The following is an 11,794-nucleotide window of genomic DNA, read 5'->3' as shown; positions in this document are numbered from 1 at the left end:
GTGAAGTCACAGAGTATCATCTTGTAGCCATTAGGGGTGGCTGTGGCGATGTTGGAGTTTGAGGAGGGTTTTAGGCATGTTTCAGAGATGAAAGCAACTTCTAGGTCGTGGGTGGTGATGGTGTCCCAGATTTCCATGGAATGTTTGCATAAGGAGCTGGCATTTAGCAGGATGCAGTGGAGTGGAGTTTGGATGTTTGCAGTTTTCTGTGTGGGTGAAGTGTGTTCATTAGAGTGTGAAGGCGGACCCAAGTTACATGAGAAACAGCAGTGTAGGCAAGTGAAGGGTCATTTTGTTGAACGTGGGGGAGGATGTGAAGAAGATGTTGATGGGCTGTCTGATATTCAGGGCCTGGAGCTACTTGTGGTGTAGTGGTGGGGGTGAGAGGACCATGGGTCCTGGTGCTGGGTGTGGTCCAGTCGCAGATGGGCTTGCCTTTGGCATGCCAGTGGCATTCCCGCTGCATGCACCTCCTGTGAGGCCGAGCTGTGGCATGCATTATATGTCCTGGGCGGTGGGAGGCGCCGGGGGGGGGCAGGACGACGGAGGGCTGGTGTGGAAGTGGCACAAAGGAAGCATCAGCAGGGGTGTCAGCAGATGCAATCAGGCTCATGAATGTGGAGTGAGCTGTCACAATCAGGCTCTGGAATGTGGAGAGAGCTGTTGCAACCAGTGTCAGGTGAAGCTGTTGCAATCAGGCTCAGGAATGCAGGCAAGCTGTCACAATCAGGTTCAGGAGTGTCAACAGAGCTGTCAGCGGTAGGCATGACGGCAGTGGAGTAGCTAAGGAGCTGTGAACTGCTCTCTTGGTCAGGCACTTCTATCAGGCTGCGGAAGACGCCACACTCCCCACTCTTTCTTCTTAGGTAGAAAAGGCAAACTACACCTCAGAGGCTAAGCAGACTGTGTTTAAGAGAATGTCTAATCTTCTCTAAGGTTTATACTGTGTTTGGAAAGTGCACGTAGCACTCATTTATGGCTAGAAGAAGTGATTTAAGTAAGCAAAATATAGTATGTTTAATGCCTTTACATTTGGGCCTTACCTGCAGCATTCAACTGGAACTATGAAGTGTGAATTGAGCCTGTCTGTTTCCAAGGAGATTCTGACTTCCAGAGCAGCTCCCTGATCCCATGGCCAGTAGCCTGTGCTTCACTGATTGTCTCTCTAACTCCTAAGCAACCCTGGGCCCTCCTCTCACACCTCTACGGGCCCTTAAATTTTGTAGCGGGAACCCCAAGGTAGCCACCTTTATTTTGTAGCCATAGCTTCTCTGTGCCCTAAACATTGAAGTGAGCAAAAGATCTTCTTTGAGCTTTGATCTGTCCACCAGATCTGGTTACTGGAAGCTGTAAATTGTCATCTTCAATTTCAGAAATTGCCTGGGATGTTGATAAAGCAGCATCATTCATTGAGTTTTCACAATCAGTCTTTCTTTTACCATCCTGAGCTGAAGATCAATGAAACACATGCCTCAAATGAGAAGAGACTCTGGTAAGGGACTTCGCAGGTCGGTGAACAGCCACCATGTGTCCTTTGTGGAAACTACTTGAAAGGATACAGCATCGTAAAGAGCTTCAGATTTTCCCTTCTGTACCTGTCAAGCGATCACCAATCTTCTTTTTGGAATGAGAGGACTTTCACATGTCACCTCTTGCCTGCATACATTTTCATGTTCTGTTTTTGAACCAAGTCCCTCATATGAATTACGTTTTCATTAGTATCTCTCTTTGTGGTCCATTGGGGTATCTTGGCTGCGATTGCTCTCTCGAACATCAAAGTTGCAGGACTTTCAGCTGTGGTCGAGTGGGGTGTTGAATGATAGGATCGCAGAATAGAGTTCAGGACTGTTTTTAAATTGAGCTTCTAAAGAGTTGCACAATGCATTGCTTTCTTTAGCATAGCTTAAAATGCTCAACAAGTCAATTGGCATGCTGCCACAAGGGTGTGATGATTTGATGTTACACATTGAAATGCTCCAGAAATTCATTGTATTCTCTGCTATTAAAGGGAAGACCATTATTTGACTTCACAATGTCTAATGTGCCATCTCGTTACTTGATCACTCATTTATGTGTCATGGATGAAAAATCTTCGACCAATGGAAAAATTGAATATTCATATATTATCACCATTAAATGATGTCCATTGCCAAGTGGACCAAAGAAATCAATGGCTACTTTATCCCAAGCATGTTTGAGGAGTTCTGACATATTTAACATATGTTGAGTGACTTTAGTTGGTAGGCAATTGCATATGTGGCAAACATTTGAGCCCCCTTTCAACTCTTTCATCAAGGTATGGAAACCAAATAACATGGTCTCAAAGAGCTCTCTAGCAACAATACCACTGTGTCCTTCATGAGCCACTTCTATCACTTTTTGTTGCACGCTTTTTGGAATCAGGATCCTCACAGAATATCTCCTACCTGAGTTATGGATGATATAGATTTTCCACAGCCTGGTGGGCAGAAAATCTGAATTCTATTAAAGACACAGAGGCTGATATTATGCAATCTCCTTTATTGCCACTACTCATAGCAGCTCCATTAAAGAATAAAAAACACAAGAATTCCAATTAAATAAAAACAGAAAACCCTTAATCCTCATTCTTCTTTTTTAGCGAGTGCAATTGCCTTTAACATTAAACTTTAGAACTCTCAGTAAAAAGGTAAAATTATATCCCAAATCCAAATGAAATTCTTGTTGATTGTCTTGAAGGATGAGGCTCCACGTCTTCTCAAGGGAAATCTTCTCATCTCCTAAGCTTGATCAGAAGCTGCAGAATTTAAACAGACAAAAATGAATCAAGGGTTGGGATGAGGGAGGGATAATATTAGACTCCTTGTCTTTAATAAAATCCAGATTATTGACCTACCAGGCTGTGGCAAATCAAAATTTTATGGCATGACCCGGAGGCTAACATTATGCAAGTGTAATGCCTTTCTAATAAACAACTTGCTAAACTTTCAACTGCATACAATATAGATGCAATATTTGATCAAAGAAAAAAGCCAAATCTGCAAATGTGGCACTTGATAAGCTACAAGAATGGTCTGAGGAGAGTGAGTTCAATATCATTAAAATGAAGAAATTGAGGAGAAATTACAAAACAAATTTGGCTCACGATAAAATAAACTTTAAGAGCTCACATTAAAGATTTAATTGAAAAAAAAATAGATATTGGAGCGGCAAACAAATAGAAAGAAAAATGGAAGAGTGGGACTGCAAAGGGGTCCGCAAGTGATCCTGAAATAGGGAAAGTTACAGTGTTTGGATTAAGGAAGGGGCACAGAGGTAATTATGTACATATGCCCAGGGCGAGAGCTGATCTTAATTCTTTTATGATCAATTTTCCAAAATTGCAAGAGGAACCTGAGAGGTGCTACAAGGAAGTGCATAGGTCGACTACATTTAAAAAATGCTATGGACTGGTTTGGTTCACTGCTTGGCACAATGGTTCCTAGTGATTTATGGAACTGGTGTAAGGTTGATACTGCTTAACAAACTGAAGAACCAGCTAGGGTTCCACCTAATAATGATCTTTCTGATGAGCTAGGTAACAAATATAAGAGGATAATTGTGAATTTGAAAAAGAAGGTGCTTGAGAGAGATATAAATCAGGCAAAGAGTTTGTGGACTTCACAAGAGCCGAAAGAGTCAGTGAATACTTATTATGAGAGACCTTTGCAGATTTTAAAAAGGCACAGCAGAGTCAAGGATCCCAAGAAGGATGGTGCTTGTGGTTTCATCTCTGCCTGTATCATGGGTTTGTATCCAAAGCTTAGTAATCAAACACAGCAAAGTGAAATGTACTGGCAGTATAGCTGTGATCTGGCAGCTTGGCAAGTACAGTAGTGATTAGTTTGATGCAAAGCAGAAGAATATAAAGGAGAAGCTGATGATTGCCCAGACAGTGCAATTGAGAGGAGTATGTAGAATCAGTTAATGGGTTCAGATTTGGGTTATGTTCAATCTGTGAATGCTGGAATGAATGAGATATCTTCAATGCAAGGTGTGAGAATGAGCAATGGAATGATGCAGATTCAAGGTCACGAGAAAAGAATTGTGAACAGTTCTGGAATGAATGAAAACATTGATGTGATGTGGAAGAATGTCAAAACAATCTAGACAGAATCCAGAATAAATTTGTTTCTAAAATGCAAAGAGACATCCATCCAAAGATCCCAGCCCAAACGACTTCAGTGCAGGGTCAGAACTTGTTTTGTAAAAACATGCCTGCAGCCCTGGTGTTGCAGCAAAATATTAAAAACGAGATGCCACTTAGTCTCTGAGACCATAAGATTCCATTGATTCTGGGCAATGATTTACATCAGTTTTTTCAGAATGAAATTCACAATGACAGTGCCTGGGGAAAAGCAGGATTCCCTATTTAAGGCAGTCCTGGAGGTATACTAAAGTGGCTTATACCTTGTTGATGAAGTCAGTGGCCACCCTGTTTCTTTTTTTAATAGACACAGGAGTTACCTATACTATACTTCATTCTGTTGAAGTCCCAAGCCTGCCCCTCTCCAAGTTCAAGTCAAAGGAATAGGAATCAGAAATAAGCAAATTGTTAATCCAGGGTATAGCAGGGCATTTGCAACAAACAAATGCATACCTGGAGGGCATTGACTCTGGTGTAGTGGCCCAACAGAGCGCATTTCAGGCTCTGGCCTCAGCACTGATGGCAGCCATTGTCCCTGTGTCTAGCCTCCCCCTCCAACTTCCTCTACCCAGACCCAATCCCCTCAACCTCGGCCTATCCCAAGCACACCTTCATACCAGCATTCACCCAAATCAACACACAAAAGTGGCTCAGGCAAACATAAACACCACACTTCATCTCACAGGCACTCCAACATCCACTGCCTCCACTGTGTCGCCCTCTTCCTCATCGTCCACCTCCCTCCCAGTAGCATCTACCCTCACACCTGCATGCACTACATCTTCATCCACTACCTCCATCACCAGCACGCCTATCACAACACGCCCCATACGAGCACTCAACACCCCCACAACCATGCACACATCCCCTGTGTCCTCTCCCAGAGTGTCTGTGACCCCTCCTCCCAAAGTACACAAAAGCAAGCACCCACCCACCCAACAGCCATCCACCTCACAACAGCATCCAGCCCATGCACCTTCACCCAAACTCACCAGACAGATACCTCCTACAACCACTCCTTCTTCCTCCACTCCAAAACCCTCTCCATCTTCCCGTCCCGGTGCATCTAAAAAACATTTCCTGGCAAACATTGACCTGTTCCCTACCCCTCACCCCCGTCCTTCCCCTCCGGCCAGGGTGTCCAGATCCCAGGCCATCACTTCAGCCACCAAGTTGGCGTCCGCTGTGGTACGTGCAACTCCCAGAGGATCAAAGGGGGAACCTGTCAGGCCAGGCAGTGTGCCAGTGACCCCTGCAAAGGACCAAACCATTCCGCCACCTGCCAAAGTGAAGAAGGGGACAGCATGCAGCAAGGACAAGGAGCACTATCCACCCAGCAAGGCCTCCTCCAAAACTCCAGCTGCCAGAGCCAAGGTCCCAGCAGCATCTGCCAAGGTGAGGCAGGGGCAGAAGAGCCAAGGCAAGGCACTTCATGCCTCGGAGGCTCCAGGTGAGGGCCTGGTGGACACCATCAGAACCGACAGCCCTGCCACCTGTACCGCAGCCAACACCGCCACAAGCACCGCTGCAAGCACCGCCAGCTGCACCGCCACCTGCCCCGCTGCTGCCACCACTACTGTCAGAAGAAGCATCCCCAGTGGGCAGCCATCCGAGGTGGCAGGAGATGGGCTGGTGCCTCCCTCCACCACTGGCAGCACCGGCACCTGCACCATGGCCAGCACCACCAGCATCCCAACCGCAAGCACCGCCGCAAGCACCGCCACCTGCACTGCTGACAGTAGGACCACTTCCAGCAGCAGCAGCCCCAGTGTGCATCCGTCCGAGGCTGCAGGAGACAACCTGGAGCCTCCCACCACCACTGGAAGCACCCCCACCAGCACCGGCACTACCACCAGTTGGAGCCTTAGTCCCCGCAGGATGAAGTCTGGCCCCGCCTCCATGGAGTATCATGTTACCTCGTCCATGCAAGCCTCGTGCCTCAGACATCCAGGTGAGGGAATGTGAACTGCCACACCCCAAGTGCTGCATCCCTGGGCACAAAGCCCCCTCCAGAACCAGTGGTGAAATGCATCCACTCACCCTATCCTTGGCAGGATGAAGTGCACTGGGCACAAAGGCCTCTCCAGAACCACTGGAGAAATGCATCCACTCACCCTATCCTTGGCAGGATGGAGCCCCCCGGCACGAAGCCCCCTCCAGAACCCAGTGGAGAAATGCATCCACTCACCCTATCCTTGGCAGGATGAAGCACACTGGGCACAGAGGCCCCTCCAGAACCAGTGAAGAAGCCATCCACCTGAGAGACTGTGGCCTTGCACTCCACAGGACCAACCAGTGGGCAACCCACCCACTTGAGAGACTGTGGCTTTGAACTCCCCAGGACCAAGCAGTGAGCAAAACACCCACTAGAGTGACTGTGGCCTTGCACTCCCTAGGACCAAGCAGTGGCCAACCCACCCACTTGAGAGACTTGAGAGACTGTGGCTTTGCACTCCCCAGGACCAACCAGTGGGCAACCCACCCACTTGAGAGACTTGAGAGACTGTGGCTTTACACTCCCCAGGACCAAGAAGTGGGCAAACCACCCACTAGAGAGACTATGGCCTTGCACTCCCCAGGACCAACCAGTGGGCAGCCCAACCACTTGAGAGACTTGAGAGACTGTGGCGTTGCACTCCCCAGGACCTAGCAGTGGGCATGGAGCCCCCTCGAGGAGCAGTGGCGTTATTCCATCTTCCGGCTGAGGTGCCTCCCCCTTCCCCGTCCCCCTGATGTGCCTGTGTGTTTTCGACCTGATGCCCCTGCAATGCTCTCTCCGTATTGAAGCAGGAGTCAAGTGTGGGCTTGGCCCATGATTTTTGGCCCAGTGGGCCACCGACATTTGCACAGGACAATGTACAGCCTTCTGTACATATTGTAAATATTTGTATATACAGTTTTTCTGTTCGTTACGTATATCTGCCTATTTCTAAAATATCACTTATTTCACTCAATTCCTTTTGTCCTTGCATTCTTCCAGGGAGTAACGGGGTGTAAATGTACTGTTGTTGCATGTGTTTGTGTGTATGGTGTTGTGGGTGAGGGTGGAGGTGGGGGTGTTGCATGTTGCGTGTGTGTTTCACTCTCTTTTTCCTCCCCCCTCCCCTGTGTGCTAGGTGCAGTACTCACTGTGGTCTTCACTGCTGCCTTTGATATTCCTCATGTATGAGGAGGAAGACCATCATGGGCAGGACCTGTAACTCAGGCTCCATGGCGTCCTGGTTCTTCATTGAGTGTCAAGAGGTGAGTGTGGTTTCCCTTCCAAACACTGTTTCTGACGTGCTTTTGATGGCATTGGTACCGCCCCGGAAAAGCTGGCAGATTGGCAGGTTGTAATGGGGTGGGCGGTACATTGTCTTCCACCTGTCTGTTGGCGGTTACCGCTGCGGTGTTTGTTGCTACCGCCGTGGGGGTCGGTGTGTTAAAGTGGCTGTCTGTGTTGGTGGTTTCCGCCGTGGTCGTGATCCCATTTTTTTTTTACTACCGACCTGTTGTTGATATTACCGCTGCTTTAACACCGACCGCCAGGTTGTAATGAGTGCCTTAATCTCTTCAGAAAACTCCTTGTGTGCCAAAAATCGATGCACAGCCTGCCGGAAACGATGCACAGCCTGCCTTGCAATGAAAAATTTGCAGCATAGCTGAACCGGAGAGACGCAGCCAGACTTCACAAGTGAAGAGTCGGTGCAGCACCTGCCTTGCGAAAGTAAATTCGATGCACAGCCCTTCCGGATCGACACACAGCTGAACTGGAACGACACAGACGATTCCCAGAGTGGAAAATCTGGGCAGCGCCTGCTGTGCGACAGAAAACTTTATGCATCACCACACCAGATAGACCACCACACCAGATAGACCCAACGCTTGTGACTTCTTCCAGTGCACCCAGGATTTCACTGCATCGTCCCTGGGCATCAAAAAGATCCCTGCATCGCAGTGAGGAACCAAGACTGCATGCATAAAAACTAAATAATGCTCCTTGCGGCTTAGAAAGAAATTATGCATTGTCTGTGCTGCGTCGGAAAATCTGACGCACACCCTATTTTTTCACACATCTCCTCCTCTGCAGTCTACGTTCGTCTTATTTTTGATGCAAACCAGGTGCTTTGTGTAATCAAGAGACAACTGCAGATTTTTAAGATTTAAGACTCTTTTTCAACTTGCAAAAGTGATATTTCAACTTGTGGTTATTGAATCTTTATCGATTTTGACCTTATTTTAACAAGATAATTATCGTATATTTTTCTAAACCTGTGGGGTGTATTTTTATGGTGCTTTCACTGTGTTACTGTATGATTTATTGCACCAATACTTTACACATTGCCTTCTAAGATAAGTTGATGTTCATTTTGTCCATCCAGCCAGTGTCCTGTTGCCATAGGCCTGCATGTATTCTTTGTTTGCTGTGTCTCCTTGCTCCTTATTGTTGTTTTACCCTGTGGTTGACAGCCATTTTGTCCATCCAGCAAGTGTCCCTTTGTCATAGGCTTGGATGTGTTCTTTATTTTTGTCATGCCGTCCTGCTCCTTGTTGTTGTTTTACCATGTGGCTGGCAGCCATTTTGTGCATCCATCCAGTGGATCTTTGCCATAAGCTGACATACAAACATCGTTTATTAATGATCATTTGTTGATTCTAAGTTTATGTTTTAATTTCTAATTTTAGTTTTCTATTTCATTTTTTATTTTTTATTCTACTTTTTAATATATATTTTTTTATTTTAATAATGTCATTTTTAATTTTTTTAATTTCATGTTTTATATGTTAATTTGTATTCAAGTTTTTTAAAAACTTTTTATTGTGTTTTATTTTATTTTATTTTATTCAGCATTTTGCCTTGTTCCATCCACATTCATTCTCTCATCAATCCATGCATCAAAAGGTGCACAGCCACACTACAGCATGTGATTTCTTTAGGTGTATAATAATTCCAATTCCTTGTGGACACCCTGGCTGCAGTGCACTGCAGACAAATCAGCAGCATAATTCATTTTTATAATGCTTATTTCATTTCCCCTAAACCAGCTTGCCACCATAGCTTTTTTAAGGGTTATTCCATTTGCCCACGCACCTCTCTCTGACTACCACAAGTGTATCCTTTAAAACAGATGGAGATAAAGCAAAGAGCTATATCTGCATGCTGTGCTGCTTGATTTGAAATTAGATTTTATGGAGTGGTGATGTGGTTTGACTTTACAATGTTTGATTAAGTTGTTATTTATTTCATAATTAGCCAACCACACTAATATGGTATTTGTCTATACTATTTGAACCTGCAACAATAACATTTTTCACTAACTACTTGTTTTCCTTGCTTGGTTGCTTTTCAGTGCACAAGAGAAGAGACATCACATCACCCGCAGTACTGGCAAAGAGAAGGCTTGTACAGTTTAGTCCTCAAATCTCTTCCACTTGTGCATCTTAGTGCCATTGCCAACTGAGAGCTTTAAGAGGTGCCAAAAAAAGTTGCTCTCAAGAAAGTGGTCAGTGAGAAGCAGTAGCATTCCACCAGTGGTGTGCTGACAGCAACCTTTTTCGGGAAATGTGTGCCTGCCACACTGGCCTCAGGGGAGGAACCTGGGAGTAGCACTTTCACATCTACAGCACTACCCCAACTTAAGCCCAGGACCATATCTGTCAGTGAGGCAGCCATTGCAAGCATGGGGATGCTGACAAGCAGTGACGTTGAAATGGATTTGTCCTTTTCACAAAGTAGTACCCAATCATTTCAGGAAATAGAACAAAGTGGACAGCAGCCAGCAACAGTAGATCTTCTTGAAGTTGGAGTAGAACAGGAGGTCAAGCTTCCTGCTGAGCAAGAACCTTCTATTCGAGAATAAATGGCTCCCAGATCAGAAGCAAAAGCAAGGTACAACTCCACCATCTTCTCCAAGCACCAAGTCTGTTGATGACAGGGACTTCGGGCCAGATGTAGTAAAATCCGATTTTGCGAATCGGAAATTGCGAGTCGGTGCGACTTGCAATTTCCAATTCACAAAATCGGATGCAGAACGGTGTCTCAGACACCGTCTGTGAATCTCAATGGGGTAGCAAAGCCCCACCTCATTAATATTAATGAGGTGGGTCGCATTTTGCGACCCCATTGAGATTCGCTGCACTCACAGGGATGGTGGCCTGCTGGAGACAGCAGACCTCCATGTCTGTGACTGCTTTTCAAATAAAGCAGTTTTTTTTTGTATTGCAGCCCGTTTTCCTTAAAGGAAAACGAGTTGCAATAGAAAATAATAACAAAACCATTGGGTTTCGGTTTTTCAGAGTAGGCAGTGGTCCATTGGACCACTGCATGCTCTGAAAAAACATTAATGGCGACATTCACAAAGGGGAAGGGGTCCCATGGGGACCCCTTCCCTTTTGCGAATGGGTTACCACCAGTGTGACACTGGTGGTAACTGCGAATTGCTTTGCGACCGCGTTCGCGGTCACCAAGCAATTCTGCATCGCGGTGCGAGTCGCAAATAGGAAGGGAACACCCCTTCCTATTTGCGAGTCGCATTCCCATTTTGCGAGTCGGTACCAACTCGCAAAATGGGAATGGGAATCGCCATGCGTGTTTTGCATGGCGCAAACTGCGATTTTCGCAGTTTGCGCCATGCAAAACGCTTCCTACATCTGGCCCATAGAGTGTTCGCCAGCAGAGTCCGGGAGACGTCAGAAGAGGCAAAGGAAAAGAAAAGTTCCAGAAAGACTTAGAATCATGGAAGTGGATGATGGTGAGGAGGATGATGACAATGGGCCGGTCACTGTGGAAGCTCACACAGAGGAGTCCAACATTACTATCCATCTTGCTCCAAGGGATGTGGCACAGGTAGCAGGGATTTGGTGGGTGGTTAGAGCTTTTACTTTAAAAGAGAGGGGTGTCACTGATCATCGATTCACCAATGCCTAAACTTTGACATTTTTCAGTCACTGTAAAGAAGAACGTCTAAAGGGAAAAATCTGAACAGGCTTCAAATAAATCTGTTATGGGAAACCATTAAATATATTCTGGAAACACTCCACATGACCATATAAATGTGGCACATGGCAAGAATGTATTTTTCCATTTTTTTCAATGTCTTGGTAGACTGTGTATGGAAGACCTTAGGAAAGAATAAAGGAGTGGTGTACTAAGAGGTGACAGAGTGGGCGAAGGGAAACACACCTTGTGTGTTCGGTTTCACAGTGCATTGAAACCTCATAAATGCTGCGTTAACTGAAGTAGAAACACATTGCACATCCAACACTGCATTCACCAATTGAACCACACTGCAATTCTTTAGTCATGGGTGACAAAATGTCATGGACAGTGAGGGGGTGGATGAATGATGATGAGTGGGATATATATCTGCTTTGCTTAACAATTACAGGGAGTCAAGGGATTAGAACACAAATTAAAATACCCCCACTTTGAGCCATAGCTTTGATAACCATAAAACAAAGTAAGCAAAGTAGGTGAGCAGCATGCCCCTCTCCCGAAGAGCTCCCTTGTTTATTCATTCAAGCAATTTTTCAATTATTCTTTCATTCTTCCTACTATATTCACCCATAGCCACCATGATTTAAGATTTACTTTCTTCCATACAGTCTTTCACCAAAATGTCAGATACATTAACCAACCATTCAGTAGCC

Source organism: Pleurodeles waltl, chromosome 8 (genome assembly GCF_031143425.1).
Source record: "Pleurodeles waltl isolate 20211129_DDA chromosome 8, aPleWal1.hap1.20221129, whole genome shotgun sequence".
In the NCBI taxonomy this organism is placed as follows: Eukaryota; Metazoa; Chordata; class Amphibia; order Caudata; family Salamandridae; genus Pleurodeles; species Pleurodeles waltl.
The sequence above is the reverse complement of the archived record's forward strand: the minus strand, read 5'-3'. Positions refer to the sequence as shown.